The sequence below is a fragment of the Fistularia commersonii genome, chromosome 9 (genome assembly GCF_037954325.1).
Source record: "Fistularia commersonii isolate RoL2024-O1a breed Wild chromosome 9, RoL_Fcom_v1.0, whole genome shotgun sequence".
Lineage (NCBI taxonomy): Eukaryota > Metazoa > Chordata > Actinopteri > Syngnathiformes > Fistulariidae > Fistularia > Fistularia commersonii.
In genome coordinates, this window is record NC_141292.1 from 4899269 (window position 1) to 4920652 (window position 21384).

Here is a 21384-nt window from a genome sequence, read left to right on the forward strand (position 1 = left end):
CAATAGTGTCAGAGTATGCTAGCTGTCAGCCGTCATTGCGCAACCTATATTGAGGCTAAACAGTCTGCTGCCTCATCGCACGTCTCTTAGTATTTGAACAGTAAATGTGAAAGTCTGGCAATTTTAAATCAAAAACTGGTGAAGTTAAATGTATACTACTTCTATAGCACAAATCACTGATAGATATTATCATTTAATGATTTCTTCCATTTTACATTTTTTTTCCAATATTGGTAAGTGAGGCACGGCCTCTCCTGCCTCCCCTGACTGCACTTCACAGATATATATATGTAATAGATATATATATATCTGTGTGTGTGTGTGTCTGTCTGTGTGTGTGTGTGTGTTTGTGTGTGTGTGTATATGTAAATACATATATGTGTGTGTGTGTGTTATTATAATGAATGATAATTTTTTAATAATAATGATAATTATTATTATTATTGTTGTTGTTAATCAATTCATCATATCATTTTAACAGTGTTTTCAGAGGATTTCTCATAGAGAAAGGAGGACAGCAGCAAGCAAGGCAGGAAACTTGTTGGTGATGTGCCGAATCCAGGACAGAAATAGAGGCCGAACATGGGTGCGGGTACGAAAATAAACAAATGGAAAATGGCATAACTAAGAATACAGAAGACAAACATCAGGGAAACAATGAATAACTAACGCGACCGGGACAAAACCAAAACAATCGCTGGTGAAACAAAGGCGAGGACCCCAGACAGACGAAAAAAGAAACCCAACACGAGACAGGTGTAAAGCATGAGTCAAAGCTTACGGAGACTGGAGGCTGGTAATTTATTAGCGGACAGGTGACGACAACGCAACACGATGAGGCGGAACAGAAAGTCTTCCACAGTAAGAGTAACTCATATGGCGCACAGAAAATAAATCCAGAAGTGCCGCAACCGAAACCCAACGATGGAAGTTAAAAAAAAAAGAAAAGAAAACAAACAGAAACAAAAGTCTCAAACCAAAAAAAATAAGAATGATAAACATGTGCCGAATGAAGAATTTTCCCCATCCTGTTCTTTTTAAAACCTCGGTAAAAATCTTTGCGCTTTGTTGTTTTTCTCTCCGTTCTGGCGCGGTTAGTCATTGTAACAGCTAAACAAAGTCAGGTATGTTATCAAAACATTACATTCATGCTGGACGAGATAAAAAAGCAAAAATGTAATTCATTCATTTATCATCTACCACTGCTTACCCTCCATTGAGGGTCACAGGGGTGCTTGAGTCCGGCCAATTTCGGCTCTCTGATGAATCTCCCTAGAAGAATTGAATTTATCTTGCAGAGAGTTAGAATAGCTGAGCAATGTCTGGGTTTTCAAATGGAGACTGTTTGTTAACACCACTTAGACTGCAAAGCGATGGTGGCTGACATGATGCATTTTTCATTTTAACTAAAACAAAAGACTCCGAGTTTGCTTGTTTTTTTTCATAAGCAAGGTTAAGCTTATTATTCTCATCGAGCTGAAAGTCCTTTAAAATAAAAAAAATATTTTCCAAAAGCCAAAATCCATTTCTGCGCCGTCGGATCATCTATCTTTGCTCGAGGGCAGGGTAATTGCAGCGAGCCCGCTTTTCAGATTCAGTGCTTGCAACGCGTTGAGAAGGCAATTAGAGGCGACCCCGCGGCAACGCTGGTTTATTGCTCTCCATGTTCAGTCTTATTTCGGATGTTTGCGAGGAATTGTAGTTTACAGTGTGTGTGTGCGTGTTTGATATGTCAGCCTGTAGGGGACCTCCATGATGCTGAGGTTTGCAAAACACAATGTGTTTTTTTTTCGTTTAGTGTGTCATCACTCAGCATCCCTTGTCTTCTCTGATCCCATTTGTTTCTTTTACTTCTAAATTTCTTTTACCATTCACTTGTAATTGATGCTTTTGTCTAAGTACTCATGCACTGCAGACGCCCTGCAGAATCAATCCCTTAATTGGATGCGAGGGCGCAATCAGTCTCAGTTTATAAGTACCCGATTCGCCGTTCTCAACACAGAACTGCAATTTCTAGCATGTGAAAATATCAATATTGCATTCATTAAATGGCCGTTACAAATGTCTTCCACGGTTCGGATAACAAAACCATGACAATGCCTGGCAGGTAGGTACAGTTTATTATTTTTATTTTATCGATTGTTTCCGAGCTACATGGGAATACACATGAAAACACAGATTTCACCAATTCATCTGTTTTACACAAGGATTGAATGTGTGAATGCGCACGCTTCTGCAGACTAATGATGTTAAAATGTGCAACTTTATCATTTTGCTTGTTAATATCAGATCTTTGCAGACACGCTGAAGGGCTAAGCTAAAGTAGGGTAAGATTGGTGTGGCAAGTAGAAGATGAGGGAGGATAAACACTTCGATGAACTGAACCCCTGCCTCTGATTTAACGGTTGAAATTCCAATTGACTTCGCAAGAGTAATAGAGCAGGAAAAACTCGCACCTGTGGCTCCTCTGTCAACAAATGACAAGCGATCTGTGATCTTCGTTGTGATGGGGGACACACAAACACACACACACACACACACACACACACACACACACACACACACACACACACACACACACAAACACACACACTGAGGAGGTCACACAGAAACCAGACAGGAATTTCTGGTATCCCCTTTGCTCCCCCTCACACACACACACACACACACACACACACACACACACACACACACACACACACAGACAGGTGCTTATTAGGACAGCAAATCCCCTTTCTTCTTCTTCTCCTTGTGTCTGACCCGTCTGAGGCCAGCAGATTGAGAATGAGAAAAAAAAAAAAGTTTGTCCTTTTAAATAAGAAATCCTAAGGTGTGTGTTTGTGTGTGTGTGTGTGTGGAAGGGGGTCGGCCTATCTGCTAATTCTTGCATGTCTCCTTTTAGCAAACTCTTGGCAGTGAAAACTCTTCAGCATCTGTGTTGGGAGGAGGTGGGATTTGAGGTGCGAATAAGAAATTTATGTTTGGTGAGAGTTCCTGTTTATCTACCGAGCTCAGATAAAGGTTTGAGAGGTTTTGAAGTTTCCTCAGAAGCTATTCAGGAATTCCTAAACACAGGAGAAAAACTATAAAAAATCACAAAGCCTTTGAAATCAGCCAGTGTGTGTATTTGCAGAACTAAAGCACTCACTTTATTGTGCTCCCCTTCATTTTAAGTTGCAAAAGTTTTTTTCTTTTGCTGAAATACCTTTCGAGCAATTTGTCTTTCTTTCTCAAAGATAATATCCAGTGTTCTGCTGAGCCCAGAAAAACTCCCCGCTTTTAATGCTCCCGCTATTGTTGCGACTTTCCCCGAGGCGTTGCTCATTTGGGAAGTTTGTTGTTTGATATGGTGAGCCAAAAAACGGGATTCTTACAGAAGGTAAATACGGCGCATTCTTTGTGAGCTCGGGATCAAGGAGATCAGGCGGCACATCGTCTTTTTCCACATAATTTAAGCTCAAAGTGTTCAAAGCCTAGCAGATTCCAAATGAAAAGGAAAGAAAGAAAAAGAAAATAAAAACAAAACCAATGTGTTTTTTTTTTTGGAGCCCCGATTAATGATAAGAAAGTGTGTGTGTGTGCATATTACCGTCATTACATGTGGTGGTCTAGTTACAGTAACTCATTATATGGTCCTTCACCATGGCCCGGCGGACGTGCACGGACCCGGAAAAACAGCAAAGTGGCCTGTGTTGCTACGTCGGTGAAGAGCAGCGGACGGAAGGAATGCTCTTATCAGATCAGCGTAGCACTCAAAGGAATCCTTCAATATTTGAGGAAACAGGCTCTTTTGTTTACCGTCTTGGATGAGAAAATCAATACTTTGATAAAAAAAAGTAAAGCTCTCAAAAGCATCAGCCTCAAACTCCAAGTACTTTACGGCTGCAGGAGATGCAGCACAGCAGGAATTCATATTTTGTAAGAATGTGCTTTGTATTGTAACCGAATAAATAGTTTTTCACAGATAAACGTTATACTGATATTCATCCATTCATCACGTCTACCGGTTATCCTGTATTCAGGGCTGCTCGATCACGGGGTCACATACAACATTTCACCCCGTCATTCATATGTCATACGGAGACATACAATGGTTGGAGAATGTCACAAATTGCTTTGTAATGATTGATTGAATTGGGCCCTTTAAGTACAAACATACATATACCGTAATTTCCGGACGATAAGCCACGACTTTTTTCACGTAATCAACGATGCAGCTAATATATGGACTTTTTTGGGTGGGGGACGCTCACATAGGACTGATGAAATGACCGGGAAATTCTGAGTCCGTTCAACTCTGACACCGAAGAAGACGACATTGACGGTTTTAGTGCGCAGGAGAAAGACCAAGATAGTGATCTGCTAGCCGGTGCGGCTTATATTGAGGTGCGCTCAATAGTCCGGAAATTACGGTACACATATGATTCAAACACTTTGGGTGAAAGAAAAGCAAATATAGACATACAAACCCCATCAAAAAATATATAAATAAATAAATAAATAAATGATTTATTTTATTTTATTTTATTCTTTTTTAACATTTATTTATTCATTTTTATCACTAAAAATGTGTGAGGGATAAGAGAGGAGAGGATATACTGTTCATATATTGTTTTATTTTCATTTTATATTTTTGTATTTTTCCTGATATTAATATATCTCACTGCTTGAACATTCTTAACTCCCTTTTTATCGCACTATCCGTTTTCTGCTGTTTGAATTAAAAGTTCCCTGCTGTGGGACGATTAAAGGAATATCCTATTCAGTTCTATTCTATTCCATTTTATTTTACTCCGTTCTATTCTACACTTCCCTGTAAATGTGAATATATGTAGATGCACACACACATATTATATGCATATATATATATGTATATATGTTATTTATATATTATGTGCCCAACTATTTGTAAAAATGCTCTTAAATGTAAAGTTGTTTGTGCTACTTGCTATAGTTATATTTATCATCACTGACACTGCATTGTGTGAAACTGCAATTATTTTCCGCTCCAGCTCAAATTAACCGAGCTCCATGCAATTCCTCATCTTCTCCTTTCTCCACACACGGAATTATTAATCACCACGTTTTAATTTAGTGTTTTAAACTCTGAACCCCCCCCCCATTCAGTGAGCGATAATAACACGATAGTGAGCAGGTGCTCTCATCATCCTAATGCACTAGCTGGTAATGCGATCTTCTGGGTAGACGGGTTTGCAGGCGGGTGGTTTCCCCTCTCCTCTCTCCAAATCCCACGAGACAAAATCCTTGCTCGTCTGAATTATTAAAATGAATCCATTTATCCAGAGGGGAAATTTACTTTGCCTCAGATCATTCGTTTTCCAGCATTTCACTTGTCGTACGTACCGAGAGCAGAAACTTTTCCTACGCGGGGATTTGTCCTCCAACACAAACATGCAGTAAAAAAAAAAAAACAAAAGGGGGGGGAAAAAAAAAGAAGAAAGAAAAACAGCGGTGTTACTGTTGAGAAATCCCACAGCCGGGACAAAACATGACACAGGAGACAAAAATGTCTCTTATCTACTGAAGTGGAAAAGAAGTGTAAGTGTCAAAGTGTGCAGGATCACCCGTGCATGTGTGTGGTCAACCATCAGCAGTATAATGGCGTCGAGTGCCAGATGTGCCCCTGTTACATTATAGATGGCAGTCGGGGAACATAAGGTCTGCATGAAGTTACATATCAATGCTCCGTCTTCGTCAGTTCCTCAAAATCCGCTAATGCGTTTTACGTGTTCATTTATTCATGTTGTGTACTTTGTGTATGGAATCAGTCATTCGAGATAATATATGACATTGTTTAGTCTGTGAGTCTTTAGACAAAAGGCGCTTTAAGAAAGACATAATCGCACAATAATCTGCAAACTGGGCGAAGCAACGCTCTGAAGTCCGACTTTAGCAAAGCGAGCCTGGGAAAAACCTGTTTTGAATGATTCATTCACATTGGTTAGTTGAGTATGACATGAAAAAACTCAAACTTCCTGTTGTTTCCAAAACATCCTGGAATGTCAAAATAGCTCTGTTGTCACACATACCACCCCGCCGAAGTTGTAGACAAGGTTACATCAAGGAGCGAGATGTTTGCCGAAACCCCGGGTCGATGACGCGGCCTGATGTGATTTAAGATTTTCCGACAAGATATTCTTTCTTTCTGACAAAATACAGGCATGTCCCCACCCCAGGTAGAAGATGTGCTATTTATATGACCACTTCTATAGTCTAAAAAGTCATCAAGTCAGAGACGAATCCCCGGCTCTTGGCTTTTACATCAACCGAAGATTTACAAGGGGTCTCTTCTGAGCCCACAGGCATACAAATGTTATGCTTACATGTACAAATGGGCCTCTCACGCCTCCAACTTCAAATCATAAATCTAAATCTTTAAATGAACTGACAAACCTATTCTGAGTGGACTATTTTAACAAGTTAGTCCTTCCCATTGGGTTTTTGCTTTCAGGCCAAACACACTGAATGTGACACTTAAGGAAGACCTTGCAGGTTATTGTTTTTGTCACAGTCCCAGACTAATAATTGAAAGTCAGAAGGAAATCTTTACTGGAGCTTTACTGGAGTCTTACTGAAGTCGCAACACACCCCAATCATCTCCATCATTAAGTGTGGGGCGGTAATCTGACCTGTTTCGGATTAGTCTTTTCCCAGCCCCGGGCTATACTATATCAGACATGTTTGACATGTTTGTCAAGTCTTACAGTCTTAACAATGACGTAACACAATCAACAACCAATAGATGAGCTCTAACGAAACCGGAAACAGGAAACCTGGTAAACAAACATTTGCCAGAATGGGAGCGGCGAAGGACGCTCCGATCAATACGGACCATCCAGAAAAAGGAGGGGACGGTGGAGCCCATTGTACGACATCAACTCTCCGACGTATCTCGAGATAGCGGAGAGGGAAAAGAGATGGACCGAAATAGCGGAGGCTTTGCAAGTACCCGACGAAAACATTGCATGATGGGAAAATTCCGTAAAGGATGTAGTTGTAGTCTGGTAAAGTGACCCCGTAAGATTCATGGTCTCTAAAATCTCTGTCTCAGACGACGGCTGAGACTTAAAACTCTAAAAACTAGTCTTTAGATGTGAGATGCTAGTTTTCCTCGAGCCTTTTCCGAATCTTTTCAAAGTCTTTCGGCGTACGGGTGCCATCAGACTCAAGGTCGAACTTGGAGGTCAAACCTTTTGGTCACTGTGACCCTGAGACAGACGTTTACCTGAGCTTGACGGCATTCAACACAACATTAGTCTTCGTGTTACAGGTCTTGACAGACAGGTATATTCCCAACTGCTGGGAAGAGTTATACATCCACAATGTGGTATTTCTAGTTTTACGGCTATATTTGCTTTCTGGAAATCATCTCACAGCCCCCATATGTGTCTTGTGACCTTCCGGATGGAGGTCAGGACTCCCGGGACCAGAGGATGGCAAAAAAATAACCGTTTGTCAGTTTGTCCACGCTAGGAGTGTCAGTGAAGGACACAAGGAGAGGTTTTTGGTTTTTTTTTTTGTTTTTTTTTTGGAAGTCTTAAGACTGAATTAAGAGGATAGCCATCTCTCCTCTCTGTCTCCTTTGTCTCCTTTAAATAACTCGGGCAGATGTTGGAGCGCGCTGGAGGTTAATACCTTCAGACACGTGTCTGCAGCCCACGATCACGCCATTAGAAAGTAATTGTGATGAAAAGGCTCACACAGACACACACACACACACACACACACAGGGAGGGAGCGAGACGGTCCATTTAATTAAATCAGAAAGCATGTTGTCTCTCAGCGGGCTTTGCAAAAAAAACCTGATCTCTCTCACTTGTAGCCTTTGCATTTACAAAATCAGGTATTAGGCCATGTTTTAAGAGGGGTTTTTTTTTTTAAGCAGGAATCTCTCCGGTGTTGCCAGAAAGAAAATAACAAACATTCAATTATCAAAAACCAATCCCGCACTTGTGGAGAATTGACGACGAACGTGTCAGAGCGATTTCGTGAATTCCAGGGAAAAGAGCAGCAAAAACTATCACCAGGAAAAACACTCTTGCGAAAAGCATCGGCCGCTCGAGGTGGAAATGTTGTCCTTTTTTACATTATTTGTGGGATGATGCGTGTGGGATGTTGATGATTGTTATAATTGTAATTATTAACATAATTAAAAAAAAAAAGAAATCATTAAAAGCAATCACGATGTTACCGCAGCAGCTGCTAAGAGGCATGAGGAAGACCCGACGTGAATGCAAATGAGACGGCCTGCTGAGGAGAGGGAAAGGCTTGCAGACGCTTCACCCCGGGTGAGACGACGCCGAGATGTGAAACAGGATTTTATTCCTTCCTTCGGACGCCGTCGCACACAAAGACGGAGCCCGATCCGCCTCGAGTCGAAATATTTGTCTCTACGCCGCAGTTTGTGGGTTCCAACAATGCGACTTTTGCACAGCGGTCGCTTTTCCTCTTACGTTTATGAACCTGTGAAAAAATGCATGTGCCGTTTATCAAGTACTGGCTCTCAAAAAAAAAAAAAAAGCCACACTGTTCTGTTTCCTGTTTCGCCGTCTGCGAAGACCAGACGCACAAACAAAGCCACATCCGTGCTCGACTTAACCCGGGCGCTTTGTCTCCCGTTCGGGTTCAGCGCACGAATGCGAGCGAGGGCTCCCCCGGGCTGACAGGTTCCCTGTAACTTGACCTGACTTTGGCTAACCTGTGTGGAATTTCAAGGTTTAGTGATCGGGGTGATTTGAGAGGCAGAAAAGATATGAAATGTTTCTCATTCCTGGAAACATTGCATTGAAAGGGTTCCCAGTTATGTCGAGATCAGGCAGTAATTACCTTTCAGTTATTTGACCGTTTACTGTTTCACACTTTGGATGACGGCCCAACTGATATTTTTTTTTTTTTTTTTTTGGACTTGACTTTAATACTTGGAAGATAAAAAAAAAAAAATCAATGAATATGGATAAATATAGGAGCTAATTGCAATTATACAACACATAATGACACTGGTGAATGGCTTTGTTATACCAGCTTCATCAGATGTAAAGTTAGTATTCAAATATCCATCTGAAACAGATTTATTTGTAAAGTGATTCCGTCGGATAATGATAATCGGCGAACAGCCAGCTTGGGTTCGGATATTATTTTAGGATCGGCTGGCAGCACTTCACGGATTGTCGAGGGGGTTAAAAAGATGGAGCAGAGATGCTACCGAACCAGATAATTCAGACACCCTTCACCAAAATCACATCGAAGTCTAAATTAATTCTGCGCGTTGAGAAAATAGCACCTCGTTGCCAAAGAGGAAGAGATAGAGAAAGAGAGAGAGAGAGAGTGAGGCAGACACTGCTAAACTTAGATCAACCACAACATTGAAACGCTTGTATTGTGATCTAGAAGACTTCTCACTCCTCCGCTTGAAATTAGAGATGATATCGTTCAAATTTGATTTGTTTTTGCTTTTATTTGATCGGAGCAAAATGTCACTGTATTGTTGGGTGATTCTCCACCCGCCCATGGACTTTGAACCACAGATTGAGATAAAGTATGTCACGCACAGAACCTGATTTTCCCGTGCACTATTATAGAGAAGCAGAAATCCGTTTTTACAAACTCATTGTGATGGCGTTGATGGGATCACGTCAGATATTTTCGCTGCTTCCTTTACACTATTTAACATTTACGAGCATTCTCGGAGTGAACTGTTACATGGAAGATCTGAACCCTTTTAATAAAGTGAATGCCTTTCAACTACTTCATTTTGTGTCTGGTGAGAGGAGGCGTCCACCTAATGGCCTTATCTCATAAAAATCTATTTTATCACAGCTGGCAGCCGCCGCCCACTGTGGTTGTAAAAAAAACAATGAAAATAAAGAGCTGAAATCACCCGCCGGCTGAAAACCCTCCAAAAGGGGAATCACAAGAAACCATTTGCATAGGCTGTTTGAATTTACCGATTGGAATAAACGAAAAATAACAAAGAATCATCAACCCATTTCGATATTCCTTTAAATAATGTCAGCAATATTGCGCATTTGCAAAAGCTTCGGACTTTGCCACAGGTGTGCTCAAAGCGACCACTCACGGCATCTGTCTGTTCTGACAAATGTTTTCTTTTTGAACATTTGTAAGAAATCGCAAGTTTTTCTTTAATGATATCCTCATTAAAACTTGCGACGGGGATGAGGGCGCGGTGTGTCCGTGCACCTGGCAGCGATCACTTATAAGGTACAGACAGGGTCGGCAAGGGGAGGACCACCCCACCCCCCTCCATAGGGATTTCGAAAAAACATTTGTCATTGTAAATTACTCTGACAAAAAGATAAACGTGAACAATTCACCGACACAAATATGGGCGAGCGCGCTCGTAAAACACCGACGCAGCAACACTGAAAGAATCCTCGTCGGACCTTTTCACCAGCCCGCTCGCGCCTTTGGTGTTTGGCATGATATAAAGACACGGTGACCTCCAGAGGGTCACGGCGGGGGGAGTGATGAGGCGGAGAGGTGGTGGTTGGAGGGGTGAGGTCTGGAGCGAACATGCGTCTGGGAACCGAGTGTGATTCACACGCTACTCATCCCCGCGCCGCTCTGTTCCGAGCTGAGCCTCGGGCACTTCACTGAGAGGGGGCTTTGTTTGGATCCTCTGTGTGTTTGTGAGCGAGAGTTAGAAAGACCTCCCGTGAATCAACAACTGCTCATTATATTTCTTTACGGCCAATCGGGAGTTCATTGGCCTCTGTCTTTTGTTTTTCTCGCTGTAAAATGATCTGTACAAGGCGGTGATGTACAGTCCATTGATTCGGTCGTTAGTGTGCTGCGGTAGAGTGATGAGGTAATTTTCCTGAACATTTCAAATTTGTTCAGCTCAGTACCTTCACTAAGCCTCATTTGACCTCAAATATTATACGCCAAAAACATAACATAATCTAATCTGATAACACATGACATAATGTAAAATTCACTTTTTTTAATTTAATTTAATTTAATTTAATTTAGTTTTATTTAGTTTTATTTTATTTAGTTTTATTTTATCTTTTTTTATTTTATTTTATTTCATTTTATTTTATTTTATCTTATTTTATTTTATTTTATTTAAGACATAGACATAGACATAGACTTGTTAGCCCCCTCCTTCCTAAGCCTGCGTGAAGGCGTATGGTCACACATTATACCATCAATAAGAACTATTAAGTTGTTCCCACAACATAGCTCTGAGTGGCCCAGCGCAGCCAGTAGAAATGGATTGTTTTTGTCCACAAAAGAGCCAGTTAGAGTCACAGCCCTTGACCTGCAGGCTGACGAATCGAAAGCGACAATAAAGAGCCTCGGTCACAGGGGTCAATCCCAAATGTTACTTTCGATCACATGAGTATACTTTCTTGGCTCCAGAGTGCGATGGTGCAAAAAGATAAGCGGTATTTTTGAAAGCTCTATTCATGCAGTGCAGACAGCGGATCGTCAGGTAACAACTTGGCTGATTTTGTTCATGGCGTCACGATTTGAGGAACTGAGCAAAAGGAATGGAGCCGCAAAGTCGGACAGACGTCAGCGTGACAGCTGCTGGTGTTTTCCTGGAAAAACAACAACATGACTTTTTGTGAGGGGAAGAGATGCAAATTTGGGATGTTATGTCATGACTTTAATTTTTTTCTGACCAGAAAAAAAACAATTCTCCTTCACAAATGTCTATTTAGTCACAGAATCTCGATTTCCCTGTTGCTTTCATAATCATGAGATTTATGTGTCTTCACAAATTCGGGGCAAATTAGGTCCTCCGATGAACCTACTTCATATTTTTCAGTTCCTGTTTGAATCCAAGCAGGGAGAAAAAGTTTTTGCTGAAAAAAAATGTTGAAATAATAATAATCTTGCATGTATCTTTAAATGTTTATGCAAAATATTTGTTGGTTTGAAGCCAGTCTGGAATCCGACACTCATTCGCTTCAGAGAAATACAAACATATCACATGGGAAATAAAACACTGATATAGTAAAACACACACACACATGGTATTACACACTCACTAGCTCCCCGATCACCTCTGGAATGGCCTCAATGTGCCCGAACCCGAGTTGACTCACCACATCTGGCGTCCCCGCGTCCTTCAGCCTCATGTAATCTCATTGTTTATTCAGATGCCGTTTTTCCAACCAAACTAGAGAAAAAAACCCGATTAAATATCCATAGAGTCTGGAACTGTTGACAACCTTAGTAATGAAGGGATTTAATTTCTTTCCCCGAGGGAAAAGAAAGGATGTCTCAACCAAACCTGACTTGTCAAGAAGTGGCTAAACCGTCAGAGCGTCAGAGAGGAAGACGGTGCGTCTGTTTCCAACTATTTATTGTCGTAAAGAAGCTCAAGAGCTTTCAGAATTTCATTATTTGAGATTGTAGCGAGATTTAATCTTGCTCGGGCTTGGGTGTGACGGCGTCAGTGTCGCATCTGCGGTGTCAATCTAACATTTATCACTTAGCAAGTTTACCCAATGAGAGGTATCTCACATTGGATTTTTAGTAGTTTGATTCCAACATGGGTTTTCAACTCTTTTTTTTTTTTTTTTTTACATTTAAATTTAATCAATTTAAATTAACTTTACAATTAACTTTGAATATCTTTGTCGGGAGTTTCTAATGTAACTTTACATCCCACCTGCTGACATTAAATGGTAAACTTATACAGCGCTTTGACAACTTGTAATTTCACCCGGCTTCAGACAAGATAGCCGTCATCCATTCAAACACACACACACACACACACACACACACAGCGACCATACAGGGAGTTAGCCAGGCCATCTGGTGTAACTTGGGGTTCAGTGTCTTGCCAAAGGGCACTTCTATGTGCAGGTAGAAGCAGATGGGAAGCGAACCGCCAAATTTTTTGGTGGGACGCTCTGCTTTACCAACTGAAATCGGACAATTTTAAACACGGTTTGAATGCCGATTGGTCTGCATCCTACCTGCAGGAGAAAACAATGAATGTAACAATAAGTGGCATGAAAGCAATCTGATCTCCAATTCATCTGGAGGAAATGTCCTGAATTTATTAAGTCTGTTTTGTTAATTGAATTTATTCATTTCATTTTCTCAGAGATGTGGAAGCAGCGTCGCGCGGGGGGTTAGAGCGCTCGTCCTTGGTTTCGATACCCGGTTCCTCCTCGTCTGCCTGAGTGTTATTGAGTTGACTAAGACACCGAACCCCTAACTGCTCCTCTGGCGTTGTTCCTTAGCTGCCTTCTGCTCATGGTGCATCCGTGACGGGTTCAGGACACAGTCATCATGTTCTCCAGCGGGCAGAGGCAACTGACGGAGGCATTCACCACCAGTAGATCCAGCGGAAACACTGAAGGAGTACAGATACCTGGGCACCAACCGCAGTACCGACTCAGGAAGTTGAGGTCATTTGAGGTTAGCGGCACAATCCGAAACCACATTCTATTACGCCTTCATTGAAAACATAACGACCTTCTCCTTCGCCCGCCGGTTCCTTTCCAGGAATCGCCTGGAGCGCACCACCTTGGTCTGCTCCAAAATAATTGGCCACCCCCTCAGGCCTCTCTCCAGGCTTCCATGACATTCAAATCTTAAAAACAGCCAAAAGATCCTCCGAGACCAGTCCCACATCTTTAACCCGGACTTCGAGCGGCTCCCCTCATGGCGCAGACTCTGCTGCATGCCGCTCATGATATATTTTTATATAAAAGCAGAGCGCAGCTTACTCCACAGTCTCTTATCAATGGTACAATTTGCACAATTCTGTGCAGTTAATCTATTTATCATACCTATATTACATATACACTGCTCAAAAAAATAAAGGGAACACTTAAAAAACACATCCTAGATCTAAATGAATGAAATATTCTTATGAAATACTTGGCTCTTTACACAGTTGAATGTGCTGACAACAATATCACACAAAAATGATCAATGGAAATCAAATGTATAAACCCATGGAGCTCTGGATTCGGAATCACACTCAAAATTAAAGTGTAAAAACAAACTCCAGGCTGATCCAACTTTGATGTAATGTCCTTAAAACAAGTCAAAATGAATCTGTGTTGCTTCCTGAGTGGACACTATGATTTCACAGAAGTGTGATTGACTTGGAGTTACATTGTGTTGTTCAAGTGTTCCCTTTATTTTTTTGGAGCAGTATATATATATTAACCCATATATTTATTGATGTTCACAATTTGACGCTGCTGCCCCATGTTCCCCCCGATTGCCCCTCTGGGAAATAAAGTTTTTTCTTCTAAATGCAGAGGTCAAATTTCGCTAGTCTGGTGCTCCATGTATAAACTGCATGTTAAGATAAAGGCATTTCTTCTCAGTAAATGTGTTTAGTCTTTCTTTTATTAAACATCTTTGGCTTCGGTTGGGTTCAAACCCCTCTTCCGCTGCCGCGTTCTGGGAAAGACTCCAGCTTTCTGTCATATAAAGGAAAAAAAGCTGATAAAGAAATTGAATGAAATGAATGTGTAGTTTTGTCGCTGCGCAATAAGCTGAGAGTAAATCATAACTTCTGTCAACATGGAAGGATCATGCAAGACAATATGAGATTATGAGCAGCACAACCTCTTGGGGTGAATTTAAGAGATGAGATAAATTACGAGTAACATTTAATTAACTGATCAATTATTTATTTTGTGGCGCCGCTTGACAGAATGCGGGCACCTGGTCGGATTCGGACAGCGAGCCTTGACCTGCAGAGTTTGCACATGGGTTTTATCCGGGTTCTCCAGCTTCCTTCTGCAATCCTAAAATGTGCGGTCGGTCAATTGGAGACCCAAAATATGACACGTGAATGAATGGGTAAGTGGTTGTGTGTCTCTATGTGGGGAAATTTGACACTTTGGATCCCAAGAATTCAAAATAATCTGTTTGAGAGATTATTATTAACAAAGTCAGGTTGATTCAGGTTTTGTCCGTTTGGAGATTTTGCGAAGTCCATTTTTCCTAAACAATAGTTTAGGCAAATCAAACTGGGATGTTTAAAATTGAACTTCTAAGCTAAATAGTTTTTGGGGGGAATTCCTTTTCTGTGTGTTACTTGAATAACATTTGGCAACACGTTGATGCCAAACTTCCTTTTATGCATTCCCTTTGCATCTTTGTGTAATAGAAATTACAACAATTCCCTTTTTTGGGAATTTTCCAGATTACAAAAGTTACTTGATTTTGTCAGTTTTTCCTTTTTTGATTTCCCAAGCCACTATTACCACTGAGGAATATTAATTCCCTTTGCAAGTATTTGATATGAGGCTCATCACCTCCAAATGGCCCCACATGCTTGTTTGTGCATTTATTTTTTCCTTTAATGAGTCTTTAAATACATCAAATTATCATCAGTGATAATTAACAGTTGGATGTTATTTATGATTAAAAAACAATTTTCTCTTGTTGTAGCCTTATCAGCAAAACTTATTGTTCCAGCTACTTATTTTCTTACTGAGGGAAAAAAAAAGCCACCCGTCTGATTAATAAACAATCGAGCTGTCATGAATATTTAACATTTATAAATCCAATCTAAATTTTGCAGATGACAACTGTCAAACATGTGTGTGCGGCTGTGTGAGTGTGAATGGAAATCTACTTAGCTGACCTTTTAAAAATATCTGATGTAGCACACGTACCCGCAGTCTTACACCAAAGTCCTGTCCCGATAGCTGAGACCTGCTGTGACCTGGGCATCTGCAGACAGCTAATGCATCTGGCAGATGGCCCTGTTTGTGTGAATGCACGTGCATGCCTGAGTGTGTGCGTGTGTGTGTGTGTGTGTGTGTGTGTGTGTGTATACTGGTGCGCTCATGCATCTGTGAAAACTCTGCCAGCATTTGTGCTCACGTTTATGTGTGTTAAGTGTTAAGTACTGGAGCAGAGGGGCGGCTCAGGCGCGGCACAAACAGGTCAGCACTGTCCAAAAAGTATTAATGGCATCCGTGCGTCTGGCCAGATGAACTACCAATCACAAACTAACCAGCTGCTCTTAGTTTGTCACACAAATATGTCGATTTAAGTGTGTAACCGCACCGAGGGTTTATATTTTGACCAAAAACAAGCAGAAAGCGACGTATAAATGTTCCCGAAATGTCTGCTCACAGTCGCAACAAAACTGTTAAATCTAAACCTCAAGGTTTCAGTATATACCGAGTGGTAACAAAAACTTCTGCAAGAGAAATGTGAATTTCCCAAATGGCTAAACTATTATCTTCCGCTGCCTTATTCAGTTCCTATTCATTGTTATGCAGATTTTATTTTTCGGGTTTCTCCACAGGATAAGTGCCAGGCCAGTTCAGAAACCTCATCGAACAATGAAAAGTGTACATAAAATAAATTTAAAGTCATATTTGTTCAGCCCCACATGCTACTGATTTAATCGTTTTCTGCCTTCATTGTTAAATGCAGTAATGTACAGAAAATAAATGAATCATCCGAGACCGAGGACGCCTGAAAGAAAATTCACTCTGAAGGTCTAGGGATCGGATGGTAACCATGGTAGCAATATGAAATATAACCGGATAGTTCGAGTGAAAGTCTAACTGTCTAACCTATTAACACACACACTGAGATTTTATTGTATTTTTTTCGTCATATAAAATATGAATAAAATTATAAAAACGGGTGATTAAAGTCGGAGTGTTGAAATATCCTACGTGATAAAGTACAATTAATCCGAAAAATATAAGGTGGGGTTTTAGAAGAAGTCCTCTAAAGCTCTATAAACAGATTATGTACTCTATTGATGGCGAAATTAAACGTCTTGGGGGTTTTGTGTGTGTGTGTGTGTACGTGTGTGTGTGTGTGTCGTAATCGGAGCCTGTGTGGACAGGCAGAGGAATGCTACAGAGAAATATCGTCATCGGAGACACGGAGTAGGTGATTAAAAAAAAAAAAAGGCTTACAGGGTGGGTTTCTGTGTATTGTTTGACTCTGTACGTGAAGTTGTGTGTGTGTGTGTGTGTGTGTGTGTGTGTGTGTGTGTGTGTGTGTGTGTGTTTGCATGTGAGAGGTGCGGCTTTGCCTTGCGTTATCTTTACATTCCAAACCAACTCCTCTCCATGAATCGCATGGCAACCCAGAGAGGAAAAGACAATAAATCTAACACCCACCTCCCGCATGCGCGCACACACACACACACACACACACACACAGACACACACACACACACAATTAATTCCTGGTGTCAGGCTTTCAGAGGCATACAGTTACAGGAGGGGGTTACCTTCAAATACTCGGGTTTAAGAGGGACAACCCGGGGAGAAGAAAGCGAGTCCTGAGGGAGCTGCGGTACTTGTAGCCTCTTTGGCTCTTTGTAGTATTTTCCACTGGCGGTAAACAAACTGCAAACAGAAGTTCCTTCTCTCTTTCATCTTTCATTTCGAGCACCTGTTGAAAATGTTCGAATTGCGCCATTGAACTTCAAGTTAGGCCTTTTTCGGGGGAGATTTTCGGCAGGGCAGAAATCCGAGAGAAGCTCAAACGAGAGGGCCGGGACGTCGATCGGCCAGACTCGTCGTACGCGGGCCAAATGCACACAAAGACCTTTTGGTGGGCTGACAGGATATCTTTTATGGGGTCTTTTTGTTCTAATGGGAAGCGACACACTGGCAAAAACAAGTGCAGCACAATACCTGGTTTCTCATTTAGCCTTTACAAATGCTGAGCTGGCGAAACTCCCAGCATCACTCATTAGTAAACTCCAATCACACAGAAACTCATAAAATGATGGTATGTCACGACCTCAAAAACAATAGAAGCAGAAATTCATTCGGGATCCCGTCACGGCGTGGGCAATGCGTGACCGACGGGTCAACTCATCACTGGCAATACAACCCAGTCAGCGGGAACAGAAGTTCAGGACCATCAGCGCAGCAGCAGGAAAGACAAGAGGCGGAAATGGCGGACGGACGACACGTGGAAAACGCAGCGCGCTCAGATGAACAGAGCCGATCGGGGGAAAATAAAGCCGCCGTTCTCGCTATTTTTCGTCGACATGCTCGAGACCCACGGCTATAGCTATTTAAAAACGATCTAATAGTTTGGGGTTATCATCGGCTGAAATTGGCACAGGCTTTTTTCACAACGCAGATACGGCAAAGGTGATGCTTTGTTTTAAACTGGCAAAATAGGTAGTTATATAAAGGTATAGATATATTTGAGAAATAATGAAAAAAGACAAAAATATTTTCTCAGCTGGAGAAGAAAAAAGAAATAAAATCCTACAGGTCTTTGTATTTCTATATATTTTTTTTTTGTTTATTTGAAACAAATACAAGTTCAATTCAGTCATTTAAATCACATTTGGATAAATACAACAATACTGTATCGCTCATATTACTGATTTGGGGTGTTTCAAAGTTACACACGCATAATGGAGAAAAATCTTAAGGGTATATTTTACCAAGAACCATTTTCTCGACACAAATGCGTATTTCTGGCCTTCGCAATGGACAATTGCTCGGATTGACTGCTCTTCGTACTCAGCTGGAGTCTGGAGCAGAGACGGCGGCGGTCCTATCTGACCTGGCTAATGTCTTAAATCATTAGAAGTCCGTTTCTTGCTACTTTGCATTAAATCCCACGTCTCTCCTTGCTGGATTTAATTTAAGATGATTGTACCTTTAATAATTCATTCGAGCTGAGGGGAGGAGAGCACGTGCATCAGTCTGAGCACTGCAAAGCCCTGCACCCGCCCATGTGGGCGAACAGAACCTCTCCCTAAAGCGGTAGAGGTTTAAATCCGGTCTTCCCTTTTCAAAGAGTCGAAACAATCTGCGTTTTCACATTTATTAAACACGGTTTTCTCAAATGGCGTCCGGTTGGTAGTTATGATGCAAGGCTGCAGGGCAACCGTGAGGGCTGCAAAACATCATACATCATGTAGAGGTGTCAGGCTCACTAATATTTCATGATCCTGACGTTGCATTGAGTTGGGATGAGAGCAGTTAGAGTCTGGCTCGTCTCCAGCAGCATCTTACTGTTGCAGGAAACACACTGGGACGTTCTCATCCTCACAAACACACTCCCTGCATCCGGCAGGATGTCAAAAAAAAAAAAGCTAATTCATCACCGGGGCTGCAAAAGCGTCTTTTAAAGCAATGTGTCCCGATGGCTTTGGTTTCATGTCTGCAGATGCAAAGGCTGCCAAAGTGTTATTTGCATGCGAAATGTACGGACTGACATTATTTTAAATTTATGGGTAATAATGTCAACAGTTTATCGTTATTTTTGGACGACATAAAAATGTATGCCGGTTAATGCAGTAACACGCATGACACTAAAAGTCCATTAGCAGTCAGCGCGTGAAGAGATCATGTGATAATGGTGGTCGAGTTTGATGTTTTGAGGATAAAATTGAGCAATCCCTTAGTCTGGCTGCATATTCTGCACAGACACTTCACATTATAACCCTTCTTCTCCAATGTGTCTAACATTGAGTGGGTTATTTATTAGTGTTTTCAATTATCTCACATTTTATGCCACTAAACTCACTTGCTATATCAATGTTATTGAAAAATTTTCACAATCATCTCATTAAATGTTTAAATAATGCATTACATGGTTTACATTTCAAAATTATCAAAGGATTATTGAATGCATTTTAAGTGCAAATTAAGGAATGGCAGTTACTCCCTCGGCTGATGGAAAATACCCTGACTTTGATTTTAAATGGGAACCTTCATCTATTTATTTTAGAATATATCCACTGTAAAGTCTCGTATGTAGAATATACTTTTTTTTTTTTTGTTTAATCTTAAAAACAACTTATATTGCCGGGATCCTTTTGACAGAGTCCGATGTGTCAGCTGTATTTTTTTAACTTCTCGGACTACAATCTAAATTTATGAGAGAAGGTAGCGAGCGCTTTCAAAGATTCATGTCTTCGACGGTTTACAAGATGATTACGCCTCAGAGAACGATTAATGCGGCAGATGAAAATAAACAAGCCCTTTCCAAACGCCTTTCAAACTTGTATATTTCGAGCAAACCATAAGCCATTTGCAGAGTCCATTAGCAGAATTATTAAATGCTCTTTCGCCTAATGCAGATGCAAAGCAACAAAGTTTAATCCCCTTGAGAGGATCGCCGCTCTTTCCAAACCCAACAGGTGGTCTAGTTAAAGTTATCACCGTTCCTGGATCTGCTCTTTGCTGTGCCACTTATGCTGATTATTCAGTGCCGTAATAAATCCTTGTGTGAATTTCAGGAAACTGGCAGAGTCTGTGTCCCATAATATGGGGCAGGAAGTGGAGCGAACCGACGTCCTCTCCACGACGGAGGATTTAATGAACGTTCAAGCTGAAAGATCAAGAGCCTTCTCTTGTTTATGCCCCCAGAGCAACAAAAGAAAGATCGATTCGGCATTTCATTTTGATGTTTTGTCCTTGTGACGGAAGGAAACAGAACAGAAACAGTTAAACATTTGACCAAATGTTGTAAATGTGTTTCAGGCGTTGAAAGGCGGATAATGCCCTCTCTCCGCTGTCGCCTCTCATGAAGACATGAAGGAACAAGCTTCTCTAAAAGGTTCGCCTCCATGGATGACCGGCTTCATCCAACGCTGCGGCTGTGTTTGGCGCTTTGAGCTCTGCTTCTCCTTTTGCTGCCTGTAATGAAAAGCAGCAGGGGGTCGTCCCGGCCCAGTGGTCGCTTGCAGGGGGGGGGGTTTGATGTGAAGGGGCAGGAAATCTAAGTTGGATAAGCATAAGTATGAATTCATTTTAAAAAAAAAAGCATCTGAAAAGTAAACCAGCCTTTGTTGGCGAGTGTTTCAGCTTGAGTCCTGTTCTTATCCGCGTGCATGAGAATATGTATCTTTCGATCTTCCACGCGCTAGTGTGAACACAAAGCGGTCTTTGGTCCTTGGTTTAGTGGCTGAAAACTTTGGGAGAAGAAAAAAAATGTGGCAAAATGTAAAATAAAATTAATTTATCAAGATAAAATGAATGTATGAATTTATCCAAATAAAATGAACACAGTTATTATTTTATTAATTCATCTGAATAAAATGAATTTGGTTCAATTTTCATGCTGTTGACATACCATAATACCCCAATAAAGTATTAATTCGTTCATTCTTTCATACCAGATGAAGGCGGATTTCAAAACTGCTCAAATCACGTAAAAAGGTAAATAATGATATTTTCCCTTATAATGTCCTGAAGACGTTTCAGATCGGAGGCTGGTAAATATTTGTATGTTGATAAAAACAAGGGCTCAGACAAATGTAAAGCAAACACGAGTATCAATTAAAGTAGTCAATCTATGGATTTACGAAAGGCAATTGAAATAAATGAATAGATTCAAACCTTATTTAGAAATAATACAGAGAAATATAAAACTGTAATATGAAAACCAACGTGCTTGTTA